General features: G+C 39.8%; 1 protein-coding gene across 4 annotated transcripts in view; it reads right to left on the minus strand.

Annotated features, from left to right (window-relative positions):
• Positions 1-14170, minus strand: part of BBS9 (Bardet-Biedl syndrome 9) — a 478678-nt gene that overhangs the window by 95602 nt on the left and 368906 nt on the right. The window lies entirely within an intron of this gene.

Consider the following 14170-nt stretch of genomic DNA (forward strand, 5'->3'; position numbering starts at 1 on the left):
GAAAGTAACTGTCTTCCTCTATTACTTTTTATATGTTACATGGTGTTAGAATAGCCAATATTTCTTGATTATATTTAAAAAGTAGACAATTTTCAAACATTTGACCAGTCAAGCAATGTCATTTTTAACACAAATGTCAGGTACCAGCCCACAGGGACCTGAAAGAAAAAAAAAAATAGTGTTCGGGGTGTGTTAGCTTTACAATGCCAAATCTACTTAGGATAAAATTGGCAGGAGTGGATAGAATTGGCTTTTTTTTTCTTCTTCATCCTCTTGAATAATCCTGTGGAAAAAAGAACTAAAGTAACAATTGGATAGAACACTGAAGACTGCCCATTGGTGTTTTATTTTATTTTAATGTCTTGGTGAATTTTGTGCTCATTAAAAGAAATGAACTGACTGGCCCAGAGGCTCAAGTTGTCTGACAGCCCCCATAACAGGAATAGCAAAAGCCAAGGTAATTGTAAGCTCCTTTCTACAAGTCCCCATCAGCTCAAGGGACTAGAGCTCAGATGAGTTTCAGAAGTCTAATGTAGATGACCCATTTGGTGATATTTCATGGCTTACTGACACTGGCCCAAAGGGCCTATTTAAAAAAAAAAAAAAAAATCATCATTCAGACAAACACAGTCTGCAGCTGTGTGGTCTCCCAAATTCCATGTAGGAGAAAGGCTAGAGGGGGACAGTCCTTAGAGCATCTGTGAGGCACTGGAAAAGAGATGTAGGTTAGAGAAAGACAAAGCACCCCGAAGGCCCTTGCTTGACAAAGCCAGACAAACCAGGATTCTTTGCTACTTGGCTGAGGGCTTGTAGGAGTTAGGAAAGGCAGTCACACATCACATTCAGCTCTCTAGAGAGCCCTGGGAGTTTGGACCAAGGTCAGCACTAACAATAAAGCACACTGCTTACTGGGTGCCTACTACTGTGCTACTTTTCATTGCCTTTTGAAAGTACATGATATTCTATAACCCATGAGGATCTTATAATTTGTTGGACAGAAAACATACATACACAACCAATTAGTGGAAAGCATTCCAGCAATAACGTCCTAATTGTGCAGAACAGAAAGTAAGTGCGAAAAAAGCTAGCTAAGGGACAGATTACTGTGGGCTAGAGTTAATATCCCTGGGGCCTCTTTAATTCAAACGAGGCTTGGAACTCATCCCTTCCCCATTACTTCAAGAAGTCCCTGCAAAGAGATGCAGAGGCCACTTTCCTTAAACCAAAACACCTGGAGTCATCTGCTTCCCCCACCTTCACCAGGATTACAATGAACTTTTGTCAGAGTCTAATTTCTTTTTCTTCTTGTGAATGGCACTAATGAAGCTTCATTGTGGGCACCATCATATCAATATTAGGATACAGATGCTTTCTGTCAATAAGTCCAAATCACACAAAGATCAAGGTGATAAACACCTCCTGAGTGCCAGGCATATGCAAGAATCTGCAGGAAGTGCTGCAGGGAATTCAATGGCAACATATAGAACTCCATCTTCAAAGAGTTTATAATGGAGAAAGGAAATTAAAACAGGTCAAGGAGGCAAACATTGACAACATAGGGAAGGCCCAGTAGACTATTAAGGAGGAGAATGCCACTAATGTTATGATTATTACATTAACAACAATCCCTCCAATTAATTTAACATGAGCTGTATGCCAAGCAACCTGCTCTGTGCCACACAGGTATCAGTGCCTTCAATCCTCACGTCTCCACTGAGACTTAGTTGGCAAGATCTCCATTTTATGGATGAGGCCCCTGAAGCTCGGCAGATGTAAGGAATGTGCCCAATACTGTACAAAGGATGTGCCTACTGCGCCTGTGCTTAGAAGGGCTCCATGCTTGGTTTAAGTCCCTGCTGTCTCTGTCTTAAAATTCTTAAACATTTTATTTTTGAATTTGTGCTTTGTAAGTGAAGTCCATAGGATAATGGAGCATGCACATGATCAGAGGAGATATGCTCATTGACTCAGAGAGTTAAATGCTGTTATATTTGCATTTTAAACTGCCATCGCACAATATAATGATTCCTCGTAAAATTCATGCTAACAATTTAAAATTTTAATTTTTTCTTACTTGGAATGACATTAAATAGAAACTCAAAACACCACCAGAAGGTGTGAGAGACCACTGAAGAAAGGAAAGATCTTTATATCTTAGTAGCTATTTTAACAGCACTTTCTTCTGCCATTTAACAAGGGCCCTGCATTTTCATTTTGCACTGAGAAGTGCAATTTAAGTAGTCAGTTTGACCATCATGTAGTAATGAGAGACTTGCATTCAAAGTTGGAGACTCTCAAGTCTGCATGAGATCTGAAGCACCTTATAGGTTCAGAGAAGTGCCTAACTACCAGCGAATGTGGAGGGCCTTGGGAAGCAAAAGACAGGAGAAGAATTAGGCACCAACTGGACTGGGCTCAGCCAGCCCTATAGGTTCGGGAGAAAGGACTGATTATTCAATTTTCAGGAATTTTGTGAGCCAGGTGTTAAACATGGCCATTACTAAAAATTAAATTATAGAAACTTTAGTAAGTTACAGGAAAACAAAAGTAATAGTCAAAATGCATTACTTTCTAATTATTTTACTATTATCTAGGCCCTTGAGATTATTTATGTCGACTGCATTTGTATGTTGGATACACTCAGCAATGGCAGGGGGTGGGGATTAATGCCCATTTCTTTCCCACTCCATATTCAGTGACCTCACTCTAGAAGCTTGAAATCAGCCTTGGTGGAAGTATTTACAACATGCAAATCAACAAATGTTATAAAGTTAGGCTTCCCACCCACCCTGCTCCTCGCAGACAGCCAGTTGTTAAATAGTTACTGGCATACCACTGAGAAGACGTGCCTGAAATTTGTCCTCAAGAACAGATATTGGATAAAAGTAAAGGAAACAAACTGAGCAAATGCATTAAAACACAAATGTAGAGGCTGCTTGTTTAGCAAGGAACAAATATTCCAGTTTGGGAAGAGCATTTGATGAGATAAAAAAGATCATCTGGGCAACCGTCGCAGAGGAAGCAAAATATCAAGGAGAAGAGTGTGCAGGTACTGGGAAGCCACACAGTATTCTGAGTATGGGCATTATCTCATGAGACAGTGCACCAAGTAGCCACTGGATCGCAGCACACATTTAGGGCATTTGCTGGGACTTAAGTGAGGCTTTTATGCACGTTCCTTACTATCAAGGGAAATTCTTACTAAGTGTAACAGCATGTCAGTTCGTGGACCCACCCAACTTGCTAAACACAGCTGTGGTGGAAGAATGACTTCTCAGTGAGACAGCAGCCCAAGCCACAGGATCTTTCCTGAGCAAGACCCAAAATACATCAATCCCAGAGAAGCATCGTTTCTCTACATTTCAGTCTCACTGGATATATTTCTGTGCCATTGTGGAAAGAGTCTGCTATCCCCAAATGGTCACAGAAATTGGAAAGAGATGGGATAAACAATTCCTTATGTAAATTACCCCCAAGGAAAATCTTCCTGACCTGCTGGCCAGCATGAAATACTAAACAGATCTCCATGTTCTCAATTTAGTCTTACACGTAACAGCCAAGTTTACTTTGTGCTCCACAAGAGCCAAATGAATTTAGCAGAATTAACGTAGTAAAAGGGGATGGAAAAACTAGACCTACCAAGATTTAGATCTGTCTGACCAGGGCCTAGAGGATCTTGCAGCTCACCTGGAACTGAGAAATGAGGCCAACCAGCTGCTGGGGCTTACATTTGAGGGAGAGTGATTTTTCAGGACCCATCACTGGCTGTACAAGATGTGTGCTCCCTGGTGTTCAACAGAACTACAGAAAGGAAGGGGTTTAGGAAACAATGAACGCTAATGATTTCAAGCACAATGTGTTGATGGCCTTTGTTTTGCTTTTTCAAATTGACGGATTCCAAATAAAATGGAGACCCCAAAGGACATCTCTGTCCAACTGCCATATCAGTTGATGCCAAAGTAATGAGGCAGAGGTCCAGGGAGCTGCTTGCAGGAAAACGCTCAACTCATAAAGTGAGTGTGAAATTAATCCCAAATACTTTTAGCTGCCAAGATAGGCTCTAAAATTGGTTACAGGAAAGCAGCAGCAGCAACAGCAGAGTAGACATGAATCATACTATGTGAACACAGACTTGTCCAATTTCTTCACCTAAACTTACCATCAAATCTGCCTCCAAATCTCATGTGTGGCATATAGAACCCCGTTACACTGCTATTTAGCTGTCATTTACTGAACCTCAACTGTGGGTCAGGCACCAGGCTAGTGCTGTTATACTCAGGTTATCATTTGGTCCTCATAACTACCCTCTGAGATCATAATCACTGATCCCATCCCAGATGAGGAAACAGAAGCTTAGAGCTCTGATGAACTTAATATTGAGAGGAGCACACTGCCTGTGGTCATGAACCAGGGCAGGAAAGGCAGGGATATTAATCCTATCTTTGGATTCCCCATTGGATGACCTTTTTTCTGCACTGGTATGCAAATGTATACAGTTGGCTCCACAAAATAATCCAGTGGGTTCTTATTCCGATAATCAAATAAAGACATGAGGAAACACACTACTAATCCATCGCAGCAGTAACAGTATATGTGGGATCCCCAGGTAGCACTAGTGGTAAAGAATTCACTTGCCAATGCAGGAGACACAGGTTCAATCCCTGGGTCAGGAAGATGCCCTGGAGAAGGGCATGGCAATGCACTCCAGTATTCTTGCCTGGAGAATCCCATGGACAGAGGAGCCTGGCAGGCTATAGTTCATAGGGTTGCAAAGAATCAGACACAACTGAAGTGATTTAGCATACACACATGTACTTTAGTTAGGATTTCCCATTATTGGGGCTTTTAACATAGGTTGCAATTTCCAGGTTGCCTTCTGCCCAAAGTTATAGTATAAAGGAAATCAGTTCACACAGTGTAAAGGATGGGAAGTTAACACGGTACGTTTTTTTCTCTTAACAAAGGGAATTTAATCATATTCCATATAACTCAAAAATTATGAAGACTTTAGAAAACAGCTATTTTCTAGGCCTGTTCCTTTAGGGAAGTTATTTTTAAAGAGGAATGATGGATTGATTTTCTATAAATCATATAGTACAATGTTTTCAGTAGTCTGAGCAAGTCGATGGTATGTAATAATAATTGTCAACATTGAGTGAGGGTCTTCAGGAGCCAGGCACTGTGCTAAATCTCTTTCCAGGGACTCTCTCATTTCACTCTCAGAACAATTCTGTAAGGTAGATACCAGTACTGCATGTGTGTGTGCTAAGTTTCTGCAGTCATGTCTGACTGTGTGACCCTATGGACTTGTAGCATGCCAGTCTCCTCTGTCCATGGGATTCTCCAGTCAAGAATACTGGAATGGGTTGCCATGCCCTCCTGCAGGGAATCTTCCTGACTCAGGGATCGAACTTGTCCCTCTTAAGTCTGCTGGATTGGCAGGCAGGTGGTTTTTTTTTTTTTTTTTTACCACTAGCACTACCTATCCTCATTTAAAAAACTAAGGAGACAGAATTACAAAAAAGGTCAAGCAGTTATTAAGTGAGGGAGCCAGAATTCACACCCAAGCAATCTGACCCAACAAACGTCACCAAGTAACACTGCCTACGTTCACTTTCTGCCTGCACGTCAGTTGCATCATAGGCAATATGTGGAAGAAATTCTATCAGAAGTTTCCCAATGGGAGGTTTCAGCTTCGCTGGCCCTTCAATAACCTCTATGAATTAAGATAGGCTTATTTTAATAAGAGGTCGGCATGGATGAACGAGTTAGGAAAATGGAGTTCCTATGATATGGATGAGTTTATACATCCCCCAGGGCAGAATGCAATAGGTTGTGCTGGAATAGGCAATGGCCTGGGAGCCAAGAAGACAGAGCTTCTAGTCCTGGCTTCCCTACTAAACAGCTTAGGTCAGTGTTCAACGTACTTCCCTTTCTGGGGCTCTAGTTTCATCACTTTTAAAACGGAGGGGTGGGAAATATGATCTCTCACACCCATCATAGCTGTGTAAGATGCAAAAACTTTTAAATTACTTTTGGATAATTTATTTTGAACTATCCATGCTTCTGCCCCATTTATCGATTCACTTCTTCCCCTCTATTTGTACACATTCTGAGCTTCTCATTGAATAGTTATTGATTTGCAGCTTTTATCTATAAAATTGAGTAGGAAATGGCAACCCACTCCAGGATTCTTGACTGGAAAACTATATGGACAGAGGAGCCTGGCCATGGGATTGCAAAAGTTGGACATGACTGAGCAAAGTACACACACATCTATAAAATATCAGCAAGAATATTTTTCTTCGACTAATTCATAGGATTATGAGAATTAAATGAGAGAAGTAAAAAGATGAGCAATACTGAGCATTGGCAAGGATGTGGAGAAACAGGAACCCTCATATCTTACTAGTGGCAATATGATACAGTCACCCTGGAAAGCAATTGGCAGTTCCTCAAAAATTAAACACTGAGTTACTCTATGACCTAGCAATGCCACTTTTAGGTTTATGCCCAAGAGAGCTGAAAATATATGTCCACTAAAAAAACTTGTTCACAAATATTTGTAGAAGCATTATTTATAAGAGCCCAAAGAAAGAAGCAAACCAAATGTCCATCAACTGATAAGTAAATACATTAAATGTGGCATATCAGTATAATGGACTATTATTCAGGCATAAAAAGAAAAGGAGTATTTACACATGCTACTATATGGATAGGAAATGGCAACCCACTCCAGTACTCTTGCCTAGAAAATCCCATGGACAGAGGAGCGTGGTAGGCTACAGTCCATGGGGGTCGCAAAAAGTTGGACAGGACTGAGTGACTTCACTTCACTTCACTATATGGATAAATCTTAAAAATATGCTGAGTTTAAAAAGCCAGTCTTTTTTGTGTGTGACGATCTTACACTATTTATGTTGTATTATTCCACTTATATGAAATGTCCAGAATGAGCAAATCTATAAACATAGTCAGCAGGTTGTTCATTGCTTAGGGCTGGAGGGTGGGAGGTGGACAGGAGGAAATGGCAAGTAACTGCTAATTGGTGAGGAGTTTCTTTTAGGGAGGATGAAAATGTTCTAAATAGACTGTGGTGACAGCTGTATAATCCCTTGAATATGCTAAAAATCATTAAGTTACCCACTTTAACTGGGCAAAGTGTATATATGTAAACTATATCTCAATAAACCTATTAAAAATGAGTTAAAAGTACTGTAAAGGCATAATTCATAAAAGGTATAAATTAACAAAAATAAAGGCATTTATTTAAGAAACAATTTTAATACATTAATGGATATAGTTTAATATATAAAGGATATATATTAATATATTTGATATATTAATGTTATATTAACATAACAATTTTGATGTATTAATGCAACTAGGGCTTAACAATATTCTAGATGACAGATGATCATATGAATTTGGAGTCTATTAGAATTAAGCCTGAATGCTGGTAATGCTTCAGTCAGTTCAGTTCAGTCGCTCAGTCGTGTCCAACTCTTTGCGACCCCATGAATCACAGCACGCCAGGCCTCCCTGTCCATCACCAACTCCCAGAGTTCACTCAGACTCACTTCCATCGAGTCAGTGATGTCATCCAGCCATCTCATCCTCTGTCGTCTCCTTCTCCTCCTGCCCTAATCGTCCCAGCATCAGAGTCTTTTCCAATGAGTCAACTCTTCGCATGAGGTGGCCAAAGGACTGGAGTTTCAGCTTTAGCATCATTCCTTCCAAAGAAAGCCCAGGGCTGATCTCCTTCAGAATGGACTGGTTGGATCTCCTTGCAGTCCAAGGGACTCTCAAAAGTCTTCTCCAACACCACAGTTCAAAAGCATCAATTGTTCAGCACTCAGCTTTCTTCACAGTCCAACTTTCACATCCATACATGACCACTGGAAAAACCATAGCCTTGACTAGATGGACCTTTGTTGGCAAAGTAATGTCTCTGCTTTTCAATATGCTGTCTAGCTTGGTCATAACTTTTCTTCCAAGGAGTAAGCGTCTTTTAATTTCATGGCTGCAGTCACCATCTGCAGTGATTTTGGAGCCTAAAAAAAAATAAAGTCTGACACTGTTTCCACTGTTTCCCCATCTATTTCCCATGAAGTGATGGGACCAGATGCAATGATCTTCGTTCTCTGAAAGCTGAGTTTTAAGCCAACTTTTTCACTCTCCACTTTCACTTTAATCAAGAGGCTTTTTAGTTCCCCTTCCCTTTCTGCCCTAAGTGTGGTGTCATCTGCATATCTGAGGTTACTGATATTTCTCCCAGCAATCTTGATTCTAGGTTATGCTTCTTCCAGCCCAGCAGTTTCTCATGATGCATATAAGTTAAATAAGCAGGGTGACAATATACAGCCTTGACGTACTCCTTTTCCTATTTGGAACCAGTCTGTTGTTCCATGTCCAGTTCTAACTGTTGCTTCCTGACCTGCATACAGATTTCTCAAGAGCCAGGTCAGGTGGTCTGGTATTCCCATCTCTTTCAGAATTTTCCGCAGTTTATTGTGATCCATACAGTCAAAGGCTTTGGCATAGTCAATAAAGCAGAAATAGATGTTTTTCTGGAACTCTCTTGCTTTTTCCATGATCCAGCGGATGTTGGCAATTTGATCTCTGGTTCCTCTGCCTTTTCTAAAACCAGCTTGAACAACTGGAAGCTCATGGTTCACATATTGCTGAAGCCTGGCTTGGAGAATTTTGAGAATTACTTTACTAGCATGTGAGATGAGAGCAATTGTGTGGTAGTTTGAGCATTCTTTGGCATTGCCTTTCTTTGGGATTGGAATGAAAACTGACCTTTTCCAGTCCTGTGGCCACTGCTGAGTTTTCCAAATTGGCTGGCATATTGAGTGCAGCACTTTCACAGCATCATCTTTTAGGATTTGAAATATCTCAACTGGAATTCCATCATCTCCACTAGCTTTGTTTGTAGTGATGCTTTCTAAGACCCACTTGACTTCACATTCCAGGATGTCCGGCTCTAGATGAGTAATCACACCATCGTGATTATCTGGGTCGTGAAGATCTTTTTTGTATAGTTCTTCTGTGTATTCTTGCCACCTCTTCTTAATATCTTCTGCTTCTGTTAGGTCCATACCATTTCTGTCCTTTATCAAGCCCATCTTTGTATGAAATGTTCCTTTGGTATCTCTGATTTTCTTGAAAAGATCTCTAGTCTTTCCCATTCTTTTGTTTTCCTCTATTTCTTTACATTGATCACTGAGGAAGGCTTTCTTATCTCTTCTTGCTATTTTTGGAACTCTGCATTCAGATGCTTATATCTTTCCTTTTCTCCTTTACTTTTCACTTCTCTTCTTTTCACAGCTATTTGTAAGGCCTCCTCAGACAGCCATTTTGCTTTTTTGCATTTCTTTTCCATGGGGATGGTCTTGATCCCTGTCTCCTGTACAATGTCACGAATCTCAGTCCATAGTTCATCAGGCACTCTATCTATCAGATCTAGGCCCTTAAATCTATTTCTCACTTCCACTGTATAATCATAAGGGATTTGATTTAGGTCATACCTAAATGGTCTAGTGGTTTTCCCTACTTTCTTCAATTTCAGTCTGAATTTGGCAATAAGGAGTTCATGATCTGAGCCACAGTCAGCTCCTGGTCTTGTTTTTGTTGACTGCATACAGCTTCTCCATCTTTGGCTGCAAAGAATATAATCAATCTGATTTTGTGTTGACCATCTGGTGATGTCCATTTGGTAATGCTTAATGGTAAGCATTTGGTAATGCTTACTTACTAGCTATACAACCTCAGGCTAGTTACTGTAACTCTCTCAGACTTAGTTTGCTCACCTATAAAATAACACTCCTGGTTACTATTTCTTAACATTTCATACCGTTAAGGGCTTCTCTCAGTTTAATAACACCTGGTAAATTCTACTTTTACTGTTAGATTAACAATGACATTGAGAAAGGAAGAACTTTCTCCTGGTACTTGAGGCCCACTCCCAACTACCGCCACCTAAAGTGATGGGCGATAGTTGGTCACTCTGCAGTGTTCCCTTGGCCCGCTCTGTGTGGTCACTCAACGGGACAGTGCTCATTCTGTGGCCAAGTTTAATCAAGTTTCAAAATAAAACGTCATAAGACCCTGTTTCAATACATTACTACTAGCTATGTAAGTTACATGTATTAGATTCCCTTTTTGATTTCCAGAGCAATTCTATTAAAATACACACACACAGACACTCAACTTTGCCTGATATGACTTGTTCTCTAGAAATCCTCTGAGGCTTGTTAATCAGAGAGCTAAACATTGCTTGATTTTCCTTTGTATCTTACTGAAAATGCTAGAAATTTGGTGATTTGAATAAAATGTTTATTTAGTTACACTATGAGAAGGCAAAGAGAAAACAAAACTTAGATTTGGCCCAGAAAATTCCAGTATAAAAAAGAGCAAATGATAAATCTCCAACTTGCCTTCAATTTTCCAATACTCAGTACACAGTGGGTGTCCTGTAAATGCTGGTTGAACTTATGAACCTCAAAATCAGTCCACCTAAAAATCCAGCACAACTAGGAGCCATACTAAACTACCTCTTAAATCCTAGACACACTCAATCAGACACTGTCAGGCTCCCAATTTGAACAGAACTCAAGTGACATCACATGGAAACAACAGACCTACCTTAATATATCTGTCATCTACTTAAAAAAAAAATCTCTCCAGTTCACCTTAGCCACAGCTGCCTAACACCAAGCTACAGACAGCTCTAATGACTGGTGAAATGAATTTATTCCTCACATGGCTGCCCTTTGGTTAGAAAGACATTCTAAATCTAGGAGAGACTTGGAAGCAGGCAAGAAATAGGGCATGCTTCCTACTCAACTGTTACTCATGGTGGCATTTGCTGTGGACTCCAACATGGCAGAGGCAATAAGGAAGAAGAAAAAGTTTACCAGGTCTAAACTTATACTTTGGCTGAAAAGATCCAATTTGTATCCAAAAAGAATTATCCTTTTACCAAAAACAATGAAATAAGGTTCAAACTGAAGAGACGATCTAAGCGCACTACAGTAGTGTATGTGCTAAACCTTGAACTAGATAAAAGAGAACTCTGGGTTTTTACTTTAGAGGCATAGCAAGAATCTAATGCTTAGCTACTTTTGCTACTATGTTATTTTGTATAAATAGGATGGGGGACTGGATTACATTCTATTGTACCTCACATGAAATAAAAACCTAAGTTTTCCCTATAACATGCATTTAGCTGAAACTTCTAAACCACGTCCAGGATTAGAATACATTTATAACCATGCTACCATTTTGGATAGCTATTAAAACAACGGAGAAAGTGTATCCATTCAGTACAAAAACTTCAGTTGCACAAGTTATTTATCTTAATAAAAAGAGGCCTGTTAATTGCCTACATCACCTATGCTTTGGAACAGCAAGCTACGATCTTTGTGACTCTTTGAAGCCATGATGGTTTTTCTGGTTTAGGATTATAATGTTCCTTGACACCAATCTACACTTGCAAATGCCTTGAGAATTCATATAAAACTGGTTTTAGAAAAGCAAATTATTCCTGAGAAATTTCTTTATACTACGTACTGTAGAACCACTCCTCCCCCACCCCTCTTTTTTTCTTTTTTAATGATCTGCCCAGAAGAATATAAAAGGTAGACCGTGCTAGAATATAGACTTTGGCTGGGACTTTTAAAATACATACCATTGATACATAAAAATGTTAAATAAAAGAGACAATAAATCATTTATAAGTGACATAGAGACAAATTTTGCTATTTCTGCAAAGCTTTTTTAGCGAATAGACATGTAACTTAATCAGCTGAAGGGAAACTAATTCTAATGCTTGGCTAATATAATGCTAAAACTAGAACTGATCTCAAACTTGATTACCATTTGTACCACCCCCCTCCACACCAGCTGACCAAATTTTTACCCCTTTCCATAAAATTATCTACTTATAGCCAAGTGAAACCTCAATTTTAAAAATAATAATTAATGAACTCAAGTTGTAAAAAGAATGAATGCTCTCCAGACCACTCATTGAACAGATCCCTGTTAAAGCTGGAATCTATGGCTGGCAATGTCAGAGCTCATTTTAGAAACTCTGAAGAATGCCACAGCTATCACTGTCCAAAAACAACATCCATGAGGTCTGATCTGAATAGTTCCTAAGTTTAGCATGTTTCAGGCCACATTCTTACATGCGGACATGTCAGTAATTATGTAGCCACCCACACAGCCTTGAGTACTATCTCCCATGAGGGGAAATGATGGATAGATGAACAGTTGGCAGGTGTTGTAAGAGCATTCCTTAGGAAATGCTAGGACACATTAGTAAGTGTGATCGATTAAGACATGCTGATGATCCACCCAAAGGCAAAAAGAAAGACTGGAGACCCCAACAGTGCCAATGATGCTATTGATCATTTCCTTGGTTCCAGAATTTGAGAAGTGAACACAACATGTTCACAATACAGTGAAACTATTGAGTTTTTTCTATGAATCTTCTTTTAAAACATCTGCTTTTTCAAAGAGTCTATCTCTTTGGAATACTTGTGGATTTAAATTATTTTTGCTTTTTTTGAGATAAAATACACAGTTTTACCACTACTATCTGGTAGTACTTTAACAAGACTCACAGATGTCTAGATGGCTCAAACAACATGGAAATAAGACCAAAGGCAATGAAAGGAGCTGCCTGGTTTCATAAGAAGTGAAACGAAGGTAAACTGCGGGCATGACTACAATCATAGGCTATGGGGACATTAGAATTGCAAGTGGCCTTGCTGAAGATAACGTTGTCCCTGACATCTACTGTTCTGTAAACTCCTTCAGATCAGAGACTAGTTTATGGTTTGCTGTACCCTTCCCAAAAGTGTGTCTCTGGTTCACAGCAGGCACTCAATGCACGTTGGTTGTACTGGAGTCAATTAAATGTCCAATATCTCAGTCACACAAGAGTGTCCATTAAGATGGCAATCTACAGGAATACTATCTTGGCAATGAAAGTCCATCCCTATGTAGGGGAAAAACAAAACAAAACTTACCATTTAAAAAAAGTTTTTACAGGCTTTGTTATTTACTGGGTCTGCCACAGGTAATAAATAACTAGGCTCTGACTTCATACCTTCTACACATTAGTATTAATGTTATATTACAATAAATTACTAAATTCGTTCAAGTCTTTACTGCTCAATTTATGTGGTAAGTGTTATAAAGTCTGTAATTTAACTTTAAAATACAGCATCATAGACAAGGTCATGGGATGTGAGCATGTGAATCAGCTTAAGCTACACTCTAGAGCAGAGTTTCTCAACCTCCTCATTAATGATATTTGGGCCAGATGATTCTTTGATACAGGGAGAGTAGCATCCATGGACTCTACACATTAGATGTCAATAGCACGCTTCCTCTAGCTGTAACAAGCAAATATGTCTCCAGACATTGCCAAATGTCTCTTTGGTAGCAAAATCACCCTGACTGAGAACTGTGGCTCAAGAGTCTGGATTTGGGCTCAAAATAATCATCTCAATCAGAAGCAAAGCCCACAAGTCAGAGGGGTCTACCATAAACACTTGGGTTACTGGTGTCTCTAGAAACACTGCAGACTTTTTAATTACCATAAATGAATGTCAGAAATGAGTTTTGATTAGTGCAATCAAAGGTTTGATAATCAGTATTATGGATGCTAAATTAGATACATTGACAAAATGAATAGTATTTAAGATTAGTAAATTAGCTGAATATTTTTACACTCATACTCTTCTTTCAGATAAGGCAATGGCAACCCACTCCAGTCCTCTTGCCTGGAAAATCCCATGGATGGAGGAGCCTGGTAGGCTGCAGTCATCGAGGTTGCTACGAGTCGGACACGACTGAGCGACTTCACTTTCACTTTTCACTTTCATGCACTGGAGAAGGAAATGGCAACACACTCCAGTGTTCTTGCCTGGAGAATCCCAAGGACTGGGGAGCCTGGTGGGCTGCCGTCTATGGGGTCGTACAGAGTCGGACACGACTGAAGCAACTTAGCAGCAGCAGCAGCAGCATACTCTTCTTTGCATGAACAGAATATAGGAATCCAGGAAGACCCTGAAGGGATATGGTCCAAAGTCTTGAGCCTAAACGATCCTGTGTCTTGCCTTTGAAGCAGAAGATTTCTAGCTGTCTGATGCCC

The sequence above is a fragment of the Bos indicus genome, chromosome 4 (genome assembly GCF_029378745.1).
Source record: "Bos indicus isolate NIAB-ARS_2022 breed Sahiwal x Tharparkar chromosome 4, NIAB-ARS_B.indTharparkar_mat_pri_1.0, whole genome shotgun sequence".
NCBI classification, from domain to species: Eukaryota; Metazoa; Chordata; class Mammalia; order Artiodactyla; family Bovidae; genus Bos; species Bos indicus.